Source organism: Periplaneta americana, chromosome 12 (assembly GCF_040183065.1).
Source record: "Periplaneta americana isolate PAMFEO1 chromosome 12, P.americana_PAMFEO1_priV1, whole genome shotgun sequence".
Classification (NCBI taxonomy): Eukaryota; Metazoa; Arthropoda; class Insecta; order Blattodea; family Blattidae; genus Periplaneta; species Periplaneta americana.
Window position 1 is genome coordinate 156,556,732 of NC_091128.1, and position 13,335 is coordinate 156,570,066.

At 35.2% G+C, this 13,335-nt stretch overlaps 1 protein-coding gene across 1 annotated transcript in view; it reads right to left on the reverse strand.

Moving 5' to 3' along the window:
* ome (dipeptidyl peptidase 4 omega) overlaps positions 1–13,335 on the reverse strand; it is a 349,535-nt gene that overhangs the window by 244,429 nt on the left and 91,771 nt on the right. The gene's annotated exons all lie outside the window — the stretch shown is intronic.

Sequence of the window (13,335 nt, forward strand, 5' to 3'; positions counted from 1 at the left end):
CATCATCACCTTCATCTCATTCAGACGCTAAATAATCTAAGCTGTTGATAAAGCGTCGTAAAATAACGAATTAAAAAATTAAACGCTTAGGGGGGAGACGGTGAAATTTCGACCAATGTAGTCCACACCTGTGGAGTAAAGTTTAGCGCGTCTGGCCGCGAAACCAGGTGGCCCGGTTCGATTGCCGGTCGGGACAAGTTACCTGGTTGAGGTTTTTTCCGGGGTTTTCCCTCAACCCAATATGAACAAATGCTGGGTAACTTTCGGTGTTGGACCCCGGACTCATTTCACCGGCATTATCACCTTCATCTCATTCAGACGCTAAATAACCTAAGCTGTTGATAAAGAATCCTAAAATAGCCAACTAAAAAAAATCGATCAATTTCTGGTAAAATATAACTTTTTTTTTGTTTTAGTGTAAAAAATAATCTGTGTCCCCGCAAGTTTGAGAACCCTACTACACTTAGAACTATCAGTATTGTCGTCATATTTAAATAGCTGCGTTTCTTAAAGTAAGTTACCGGCACTTTCTTGTATTCTTTAGAACTGATTTTTCGACATATTAATTTCTGTATATTTCTACATATTCAAATTCTAAAGGGTTTGTAGTTTTAAATGTACAAAGCTGATTTTTTTCTGCACGCTTCATAAAATATAGATAATCAGATAGGCCTATAGTACCGGGTTTTTTATATTCCCGTAAGTTTTTTAAATAAAAAATAATCTATACAATAGGCACTGAAACTCCCTAAAATTGTCTTGAGTTAGTAGATATGTTCTCTCTTTTCCTGAGGACAAACATATAAAACATGGACATCCAGTCTTTTTCAAAATTTTATCAGATACACAATACACAAATTTGTAGACCACATTCTTAAACTTTGAGCAAGGAGATAGATTTTGAATACACAGGGTGAGCCGTAAGTAATGTGATTAATGTCAAGGGTTATTCTTTGAGATATTTCTAACAAAAAAGTTTAATACAATTTTGCTAGATTTTCCTTCTTTTCGAGATAAAAATTGTTGTATATGAAACATTTCATAACGTGTTTAGAGAAAGCCATTGATTTAATTCCCAATATGGTCAGTCAATTTAAGAGAGCAATGTATTATGATAATAAATCAGTTATGTCAAAGAAAGAGCATTTTCCTGACCCTGATGTCGTGCGCGGGCATCAAGCGCTAGGTATGGAAGGAGGAATAAGCAGTCTGTTTGATTAAGAAATCAGTGGTGCACAAACTTCAAACGGAACGTGAAATTTTATGTCGTTATTTTTATATGGCTTCTTTCTGTTTGATATTTTGTATATTGTCTGTAAAACAAAAGTACTAATATCAATTTTTTAATATTGCAGTTGTGTTTTAAATGTTAATAACATAACAAAGAGTAGTACAACTATACTGTACTAAGTGGATGAAACACATCATTCATACAGAAAGTGATATCCCAAAGAAAGAGATTAAATACGGTAAGTTGGAATTAATATTGATGGTATCTTTAGCCTTATAAAAGTTATCAATGAACTAATCAAAACAATATTATAGTACAAAGCAAAGTTACCTAGGTACAGTATATGTTTTAAGTGTAACTAATATTCCATAACAAAACTCTTATCGCATTATGCTTTTAAGGTATATTGATGAGCAAGAATATTAAATTATTTTCTCGAAACCTGCTGAAGCTATAGAGCTGACATTTTACAACAAATTATTAATATAGATTTAATAATTAATAATATAGAATTTACAATCCATGAAAACATTTATAATAAACAAAATGAAATTATAAATTCATTAACAAAATTATATAATCAACCAAGAAACAACTTTATTATTTCATTAATAGTAATTATCTCACTAATAACATTATATTATTACCTACGAATTTATGGGCACGAATCTTTTGTTTATGATGTAGGCCTAACAACTGTTGCTTTGTTAATTCATTTCCTTACAAACAATTTCCATGCGAATATTTTCAAAATTTGTAATACACTATCTTCAGTAATACGTATTTATAGTATATTACAGATATTTACGTAAACATTGTTTCAGTACCTGTAAGGCTACTAAATAAATAGGCCTATATCTGAAAATTTCACTTTTCTACAAAAAAAAGGGTTGAGAAAATATTCTTTTTGAATAAAAAAAACTTGTGAAAGATTTGCATTAAAATTGAAACTTACATTCTTATAATGCACTTATACTTCTCAGACAAATCTAAAAATTGCCATGGATACAGTTTTAATAAGTTCTCTTCCCTTTATCCATTGGATCAGTGCAGCCATCCCTGAATACAGCTCGACCAAGCGACATATACTACCTCTCTCCTCTGTTTCTTTCCTTTCCGCTGTAAAGCGCTGAGGCTCTCCTGGGCTCTAAAGCGCGCGCTTGAGTCTATGGGCATCAATTGACATGACTCTAATAAATGATTGAAAGAATTTTAGTTTTGTCCTTTAAATGTGCAGAAACTTGACCCGAACATATGTAACATTGTAAAATTTCTTAGCAGAACGAAAAGTTACATTTGTTCAGATCAGATTTCTGCACATTTAAAGTACAAAACTAAAATCCCTTCAATCATTTATTATCATAATACACTGCTCTCTTAAATTGACTGAGCATATTGGGAATTAAATCAATGGCTTTCCTAAAACAAGCTATGAAATGTGTCATATAAAACAATTTTTATCTCGATAAGAAACAAAAGAAAAGTGTTAAACTTTTTTGTTTGAAATGTCTCGAAGAATAACCCTCTGAAATTAATGACATTTCTTACGGCTCACCCTGTATAACCAATTTCTATTATCTACCCACGTCTTTATTTCTCTCTCCTGCGTATTCCAACACCTCTCTCTCGTTATTTAACGACGCTGTATCAGTTGATCACTCAACGACATGGGACAATCGCCTTGCCGCTGAAGATGAAGCAACCAACTTAGGCTAAGCGGGAATCGAACCCAAACCACGCTCGTCAACCCTTGGACAACGTAGTGCCTGCTCCTGCCATTCTGTTTGTCTGTGATTTATGTCTCTTTCTTTTTCTAAGGCGTTCCTACTCGCCTGGCTTCTGCAAAATCCTCTTCACTTGGTGATGAGGTCAAACAAGTGAAAGACGGGTCACTAGGCGCAGGAAAAAGTCGTCCAGCGACTTTCACTGACAGAAGAACATCACATCGTGTACAACACAGCTCCACGGTATGAAACACATGTCTAGTCTTGAACTGTGACATCCGATCGAACTTCGCAGGTTAAAAACACGGGGCGAGCATTTTAAGGGACAAAATTAGGGTTGCCAGGTATCCCGTATTGTAACGGATATTGTGTACGGTCCCTTATAGATCCCGTGCAGGACGTCCGAAATCCCGTATTTAGAGACTAGTAAAATAAAGAATTACCGTTTTTCGTAATTTTATCCTAATATTCCATGTCTTTTCTGTATGGATATCGCAATCACAATTGAAGACCTCCAGAAAAAAGGATGTAACATCAAATTAAAGAAATACTCGTATGTAACTTACTTACAAATGGCTTTTAAGGAACCCGGAGGTTCATTCCCGCCCTCACATAAGCCCGCCATTGGTCCCTATCCTGAGCAAGATTAATCCAGTCTCTGCCATCATATCCCATCTCCCTCAAATCCATTTTAATATTATCCTCCCATCTACGTCTCGGCCTCCCCAAAGTTATTTTTCCTTCCGGCTTCCCAACTAAACTCTATATGAATTTCTGGATTCGCCCATACGTGCTACATGTCCTGCTCATCTCAAACGTCTGGATTTAATGTTCATAATTATGTCAGGTGAAGAATACAATGCGTGCAGTTCTGTGTTGTGTAACTTTCTCCATTCCCCTGTAACGTCATCCCCCTTAGCCCCAAATATTTTCCTAAGCACCTTATTCTCAAACACCCTTAATCTCTGTTCCTCTATCAAAGTGAGAGTCCAAGTTTCACAACCAGTAATATAACTGTTTTATAAATTCTACCAATATCATTATTCCGTGCACGTCTTCAAGTAACTTATGTTAAATCATCGTATTAGAGATAAAAATTTAGAAAGAATGTAAAATCCTTTAAATTCACATATATTTGTGCAGATTTCAACGTAGACAGTTTTATGAGGAATTTTCAAAATTTAGGGGAAGATTTAATTGAAATACGAACTAAACGTGTAAATACAAAATTGGTCAATTTCTTTACCGAAGTCATCTTAAATTAAGTCCCTGACATATAAATGTTGGTATCCTCATTCATTCATAGTGTTTTGTCCAAGGGCAAGTCTTTCACTGCAAACCCAGCATTCTCCCGTCTTTCCTAATTTCTACCTTCCTCTTAGTCTCCTCATATGATCCATATATCTTAATGTAGTCTATCATCTGATATCTTCTTCTGCCCGAACTCTTCTCCCGTTCACCATTCCTTCCAGTGCATCCTTCAGTAGGCCGTTTCTTCTCAGCCAATGATCCAACCAATTCCTTTTCCTCTTCCTGATCAGTTTCAACATCATTCTTTCTTCACCCACTCTTTCCAACACAGCTTCATTTCTTATTCTGTCTGCCCATTTCACACACTCCATTCTTCTCCATATCCACATTTCAAATGCTTCTAGTCTCTTCTCTTCACTTCGTCGTAATGTCCATGTTTCTGCACCATACAACGCCACACTCCATACAAAGCACTTCACTAGTCTCTTCCTTAGTTCTTTTTCCAGAGGTCCGCAGAAGATGCTCCTTTTTCTATTAAAAGCTTCCTTTGCCATTGCTATCCTCCTTTTGACTTCCTGGCAGCAGCTCATGTTACTGCTTATAGTACACCCCAAGTATTTGAAGCTGTCCACTTGCTCTACTGCCTCATTTAGAATTCGCATGTTTACCTTATTGTTGGTATCCTATTGTCTATTTATAGGGGTGTGATCTTATATTGAATATTTTACCCTGATTTCGGGGATTAAAATAGTTTCATTTCGGTGAATATTTCGTTAAAAGAAAAGAAAGCAATTTCGTGCACATTTTGCACCCTAAATACACTTAAAACATAATAATGAAATAACATTTTTTAAATTATTATTGAAACAATTCCTTTGAAACTAACAGAAAATTGTTTGCATCATTAATTAAATTAATAATTCTTTTAAAAAAGCAGTGCTGTTAACAGGGCTCGTCTGGCCGCGAAACCAGGTGGCCCGGGTTCGATTCCCGGTTGGGGCAAGATACCTGGTTGAGGTTTTTTCCGGGGTTTTCCCTCAACCCAGTATGAGCAAATGCTGGGTAACTTTCGGTGCTGGACCCCGGACTCATTTCACCGGCATTATCACCTTCATCTCATTCAGACGCTAAATAACCTAAGCTGTTGATAAAGCGTCGTAAAATAACCTACTAAAATAAAAAAAAAACTTAACGGGGCTTCGGCCAGAGAAATTCGGGTCAACTTACACACAAAAAAATGCCTCTTCTCCTTTAACCGGGGTCTTTCTTCACTATTAGTCTAACAAGCTTGTTTCTAAGAGTAATAATGCTGCCCGTCCCTCAGACAAGGGATCAGGGTCTGTGTCAGGTCTGACATGCATTTCCCGACCCTAGGGACTCGCTGAGGTTTCACTCTGCAACCCAGAGATGAATCCACGTAAAAGCAGAATGGAAAAGAAATGAAGATCCCGGGATTACGCAGTTCAGACATGATGTCCTGGGGCGTTTTCTTTGCGGTACGACCCGGTTTCCATTTCGGCCCAGACATTCAACGTATCAACAAGAACAGTAAAAACATATTTCAAGAGAAAAGAGATCGACAAGCTCTGTCGGAGGTCGAACCCCGGCCTCTCTGTCATTGAATCAACCACAACATGCAATGCGTTTATTGGTCAAGGCAACCTCCAATCTCTATTCTGTAAATGGGATTATTTTTTCATGAACAAGAAATTGACAAAGATTCAATACATAGCTTATTAAAATTAAGGACATTTCAAACAGCGGAGTTCATTCGGTGTCAGCGCAAAGTGAGAGACAGCAAATAATCTCATCAGTATGACTCATAAATCCCTCATCATTTCATTTAAACTTTTAAAAACCTTCCAGACTATTACTAGATATTCCGCATTGCTGCATATATTTTTCATTAAAACTAGTGACATCTTGAATGCATATTAAACAAAATATTATACCAAATATTCTTCATTGTTATTTCTTCTTCTTCTTCTTCTTCTTCTTCTTCTTCTTCTTCTTCTTCTTCCATCCCTTATGCGTTTAATACTATAAATTCAAAATCCAGGAATATTAAAAAGAATATGACGCCCATTAATCTGCATTGTTACATAATATCGTCCATTTTAAATCCAATGATTATTTACCTATCTAAAATACAGGGTGTTTAAAAAGTAATGCATAATGTGGTTTACAGTATAATTAGATGAAAGGCTTTTAAGATTTTGAGATTTTCCAGAATGTACAATTTGAAACCCGTGAAAAAAAATAATACTCGGAATACGTATGGTAAGACTTTCCTGTGTTAAGTTTCAACGTACGTCGTTTACATGTTTCGACCTATTTATGGGTCATCTTCAGAACTGGTCGTTGTTGGTCTTTGCACCACTTGTTCTGTTTCCTGTGAGGGTGTGTTCCTGTGGTATAGTGTAGAGTCGAAGAGTGTGTGTGTTTTGAAGTTGAGTTGTGTGTTGAAAATTTCGTTGGGGTGTGTTTTTGTGTGTCTGTATATTTCATATTGTTCTAGTGTGACAAGAAACAGAACAAGTGGCGCCAAGACCAACAACGACCAGTTCTGAAGATGACCCATAAATAGGTCGAAACATGTAAACGAGGTACGTTGAAATTTAACACAGGAAAGTCTTACCATACATATTCCGAAGTGATACAGTGTTAAGAGTGTGTAATCAAGATGTACAGAAAAATCATATGTTCTGATTTAAGAATTTATTGGATGACGTCACAGCTCATGCAACAATGACTACAGAAAAGATTCAAATTTACAAAATAAATCCTTTTAAGAAATAAGATTCGACATGTCAGAGCATTTTTCTTAAAAACCTTCCACCTAATTATAAAACACATTATGCGTTACTTTTTTGAACACCCTGTATTTTCTATCCCTTATTATTGTTTGTTACTTAATATCGACCATTCAAATTCCAGTGATATTTTATTTGTACGTACCGGTAGGTTTTTATAGCAATATTAAATCCTTATGACTTGTACCCAGAAAAACACGATTTATATCCTCCGATTCGACATTGTTACGTAATACAATCTTCACAAAATCCAATAAAATTCTACGTTTCATATTAAGCAAATTATTGTTATTTGATACGTCATGATTGTTTTTCCGCTCAACGCAGTTTGAGGACCGCAGCGATACGTGATAGCGGTGATACATCTCTGAATTTATTCCCACGCGGGAACTCCGGTAGGCTGTTAAATAAAAATGAGGCAAACCCACCACCCTGAAACTGACCCCGACTGACTTCCGTGTGCATGGATGAGCCCAGAAAACCGCAATAAACGTGTCGTGTGGCTTTAGTCCATCACACGTAACAAAAAAACTCTCTTCAACCGAGAGAACGAACCTGGCATGCACGTCTTACGTGACATGGTGTGCCATGATGCGGATTTAATACATTTTAATATTGACGTACTTTTTAAAGCCGTATAATCAGTTAGTTGGAAAGTCCAGGATAGCAGAGAGGGTTTGGAATGGAACGGGTTACATCAGCTGCTTGTCTATGCGGATGACGTGAATATGTTAGGAGAAAATCCACAAACGATTAGGGAAACCACGGAAATTGTCCTTCAAGCAAGTAAAGCGATAGGTTTGGAAGTAAATCCCGAAAAGACAAACTATATGATTATGTCTCGTGACCAGAATATTGTACGAAATGGAAATATAAAAATTGGAGATTACCCTTCGAAGAGGTGGAAAAATTCAAATATCTTGGAGCAACAGTAACAAAATATATAAATGACATTCGGGAGGAAATTAAACACAGAATAAATGTGGGAAATGCCTGTTATTATTCGGCTGAGAAGCTTTTGTCATCCAGTCTGCTGTCAAAAAATCTGAAAGTTAGAATTTATAAAACAGTTATATTACCGGTTGTTCTTTATGGTTGTGAAACTTGGACTCTCACTTTGAGAGAGGAACATAGGTTAAGGGTGTTTGAGAATAAGGTGCTTTGCAAAATATTTGGGACTAAGAGGGATGAAGTTACAGGAGAATGGAGAAAGTTACACAACACAGAACTGCACACATTGTATTCTTCAACTGACATAATTAGGAACATTAAATCCAGACGTTCGAGATGGGCAGGGCATGTAGCACGTATGGGCGAATCCAGAAATGTATATAGAGTGTTGGTTGGCAGGCCGGAGGGAAAAAGACCTTTAGGGATGCCGAGACGTAGATGGAAAGATAATATTAGAATAGATTTGAGGGAGGTGGGATGTGATAGTAGAGACTGGATTAATCTCGCTCAGGATAGGGACCGATGGCGGGCTTATGTGAGGGCGGCAATGAACTTCCGGGTTCCTTAAAAGCCATTAAGTAAGTGTATAATCAGTTAGTTGGTGAGGTTTAAAAAGGGCGCGTCAGCTACTCTGGCTATTTGCGCCTTTGCCACATCATCATCATCATCATCATCATCATCATCATCATCATCATCATCATCATCATCATCATCATCATCATCATTTAATGTATTATGTTCCATTCGAAAACTTTTTCAAGGAAACTTTAAGTGAATATTTTTTTTTTTTCACGCTCAATAACAGATTTTGATTTCGAAATTTTTTCTATGTTTTCCTTAGACATTTATCTATGAATCCTGAACATTATAGCGCAATTGATTGACTATCCTAGGAACTATGACATGATAATGTTTAACGGTGAGGCAAATAGTTCCTGGTCTACAGCTCATGGGTAAGAGACGCTAGCCCGAGGGTGCACTGTGCTGATGACCGCTGATATATTAAGACTCCTTTCTTTCTTTCTTTCTTTCTTTCTTTCTTTCTTTCTTTCTTTCTTTCTTTCTTTCACGTAACATTTTAAATTAAGTATTTGCGTGTTGTTAGTTTCTAACATTTATTAAAAAGTAATAGCTTATCTGTGAAATTCACTTCTAAGTGAATAAATTTACATCAATAAAATAATTATGTAGTATGTTAATGTAGAATTTTTCATAAGTCAACAACTTAGTCTAAGCATTTTAGTCTAAGCACTGTTTTGTGAACATGTTATTCAACATATGAGTTAAAGTGGAAAAAAAAAAAAAAAAAACAACTACAAATAACCAATCGCGATAACTTATTTATAAATTGCTAGGATACAAATATTGTTATCGTGATAAAAGTAGAAGATCGACTTGTAGCTTAGACGTGTCAAGAGAAAAATGCTACGAGATCTTCGTCAACCATTAGCAGCGCAAGTAAGAAAAGTTTGTTTAGTCGTTAAAAATTCAGTGAAAGGGAACAATTTCGATATGAGAAAGACTGATCGATTGTACAGCGCCAAGAATCACGGCTCAGGAGGAATTATGGAGTAGGAGGAGGCTGTGAATATGGTTGCTAGGAGACGTTATGTGTAACAAAGTGAATGTGTGAGTAGGCCAGGTCCATCAGGAAACTTTCAGTGAACTCCTTCTATCATCTTATAGCAGGAGCTGCAAAATAATATACGGTACTGTACGCTGCTATGATTCTTAAGGGGAGAGAATGGCATAATTTGAATTTCTCATAATTGATGCACATTTTTCTTCTTTTTTGTATGTATGTATGTATGTATGTATGTATGTATGTATGTATGTATGTATGTATGTATGTATGTATGTATGTATGTATGTATGTATGTATGTATGTATGTATGTATGTATGTATGTAGAAATATCATTGCAGCAACAACTTAAATTGAATATTAGTTTTGAAAAAAAATTGGTGCCCAAATTTTGGAAAAAGTTCCGGTAATTACTAATCACTAAAATCGATATATCGCAGCCATTTTTGAAGATAAATTCAAAGTTTCTTTAGCATAATTTTAATACTGGCTTTAAATTTTTTAAAGATGAATGATTACATTTAAGAATGAATTTTAGAGGCACTTTTATGGGAATATGGAGGAATATTTCTCAAATCTAACAACATAACAAATTTCTATTCCAGAGAACAATTTCCTAACAACATAAATAATATGTGTCCCAAATATCATGTGCATGTAGCATTAGTAGTTCCGAAGATATACTTTTTGTGTGGAATAAAGCAAAAAATTAAAGTTACTACGGAAAATCGCAATTAAAACTTGGTGTAATTTTAAAACCCTGTGTACCAGAGTATTAAAAATGGCGAGTACTAAATTTAAGATATTAATATTCAGAAATATGCATTAATTTTAGTTCTAATTACAGTATATTACTAGATTATCGGTACTATATAATATTATAATATTTTACATTGACTATTACACTCTTACTACGTCATACTACTTTTGACCAATAAAACGGTACGAAAGGACGTATTTCAACCAATCATGGCTGCTTATCGCACAATTTTATCGCGTCCCTAGTATTTGTTTAATTTTATCGCGTCCCTAGCATTGGTTTAATTTTATCGCGTCCCTAGCATTTGTTTAATTTTATCGCGTCCCTAGCATTTGTTTCTTTGTTTGCCAACATTTGAAACTGCGCTGGTCTGGACGTCAAAAATATATATAAAATTACAAACCACCCCAGTCGATGCACAGCAGTTTCAAATATGACTCGCATTGGCATTCAAGAACAAGAATTAATAAAAATCACTGATCATACCTATGCATCTTCTGAAATCCGATTTACAAATAAATGAAGAGCACCATTCGGAAATCCTGAATAAGTTGAATACACCATGTAGACCTAAATCAACGAGTTCCACTTCTATTATGCACACGTTCAATATAACATCAATTGAACCACCAACCACATTCAAATTTGAAAATTGTACATTCAATAATTATTCCTTTTAATATTATTCACTCGGAAATTCTGAATAAGTTGAATACACCATGTAGGCCTAAATCAACGAGTTCCACTTCTATTACGCACACGTCCAATATAACATCAATTGAACCACCAACCACATTCAAATTTGAAAATTGTACATTTAATAATTATTCCTTTTAAAATTATTCATGTTTATTTTTATGTCATCGTCGTTAATTAAAACTTTTCTAACACTTGTGTATATTAGTTAGGTTATGTTATAGCTTCTGCTCTGAGAGGATAAAAAGAAATTCTGCTATATGATATTATGGATAGTCACGTTTAATATTAAGATTTATTGAATAGTAATCATTACAGTGTCTGTATAAAGACACTACTGCCATCTAGCATGCATCTAGCGTAAAATTTGTAATGTTGAGATGGTACAATAATACATTTGAAGACAATTGTATTTTCGTAAGTCAATTAATATTTTATTGTATTGGAGTACTTCGTTACTTCTAATCTTTATATACTTTCTTCTAATACTCAATTAAATCCCACTCGAGTTTTGATTTTCTCTAGATAAATCTGCTCGTGTTCCACTCGCAGATTTATCGATAAAATCAAAACGTCTAGTGAGATTACTGTTGATAAAACCTTAATAAGCAATAAACAGCATTGTAAATATATTGCTCTCTCAGAGAGTATAAGACTAATGACTTAGGATTACGAACATGATCGTCGTTACTGGTCTCGTGTATTTCATTCACAAGGCTCATCACAGACAACATGGAGATGCGCCTTCGGAAATTTTCACACGGCTACAATGAAAAGAATGCGAAAGATATTGTCATAACCTTGAACTTCTTTTGTTTCTAACACGAATTCAGCTTCCTTAATAAAAGAAACCACCATCCCTGACATGACGTAACACAAAATACATGAAAATGGAAATGACAAATGAAAGGCGTAAATATGAAAGAATAAAACCCGGATAAAGAAGAGTCTTACATTAGACTAGAACATACAAAAGGAGTTGGGACAAAGAAGCGAACACAAAAAGCGAGGAAGGAAAAAGCGGAAGGTAAACAAGAAGTCGCAATAATGAATTTACATCTCATGTTTTTCAAATGCTAGCAGAAAACAGAATAAACGCATTACGCAACATTCATAACTTGCGAGGTATAACGACTGAATTCAGAATGGAATAAAGCGACGCGACGGCCTAAAAAAGTAACAAACAAACGACGAATGAGGAAAAAACAGCGCAACACACTCTGACAGCTACAAATAGAGGTGCGGGAATGTGGAATTAATCACAAACTTTATCTTCTGTAATTTCAATGCTTTCAATAATTACTTGTGCTTATAGTTTCTTATTTACAAGTTATAATGCAACAATATCGACATTAAAACTCAGAAATCTATCAATCTATTTGACATAAAACATTCTGTAAAAAATAAATGAGAGGAAAAAAACATGATTCATCTTGCTTCACAATATGAATCGAAAATATGACTCTCATTACATACACTTCGCGTGTTTCGCAACAATTCAGTCATATTGCCAAAGCTCGTTTCTGATTTTAGTTTAATATTTTCTCGAAATACCACAAAACGAAGACCTATAAATGAAGTTATTTCCTGCGCATTTATTGAAGGGGAGCCATCAAAACCCAAAATGAAAAACAACTACATTTTTTATATTTTTTTACACTTAATGAAAGTATGGCTCATTCTGCTATATTTGGTGTTCGGTTTATTAAAATATTAGTGGCTTGTGCAGCAAATGCTGCAAACTACGTTCATTAGACGTTCAAATAAACATTCTTCAGATTTATTTTCAATTAAGAATACCAGACATTCTGAAAGTTATTTGCTTCCATAACAATGAAACATACTCCCTCTCGAGCCAATACTGAAGAGAAATATCTACACCACACCGCCATTAAATATATGAAAAAGACCCAACCCCGCTTGATTAATAATTATAAAAATATTTTATTTTTAATAATATTATTATCTTACGTAAGTTTTATAGCTTTCAGTAACATATACTATACGGGGTGTTTCAAAAATACGGGGCATAATTTCAGGTATGTATTTCCCACATGTAGACAATCAAAATAGTTCATTACAACATGTGTCCGGAAATGCTTTATTTCCGAGTTATGGCCTTCACAACATTGAAATTCACCGGAACGTTTTTCTTTCCGCAGGTCGTTGCCGTCAAAGGAGACATTAAGAGGGCACTCTGACAGTTCATTCCGAGGCGAAGGTTACATTCAGTGTTGTGTAGGCGTTAGACTGTGCGACATGTATTCAAATCAAGAGCTGGCAGAGATACACTTCATGTACGGTAAGGCGGACGGCAATGCTGCGC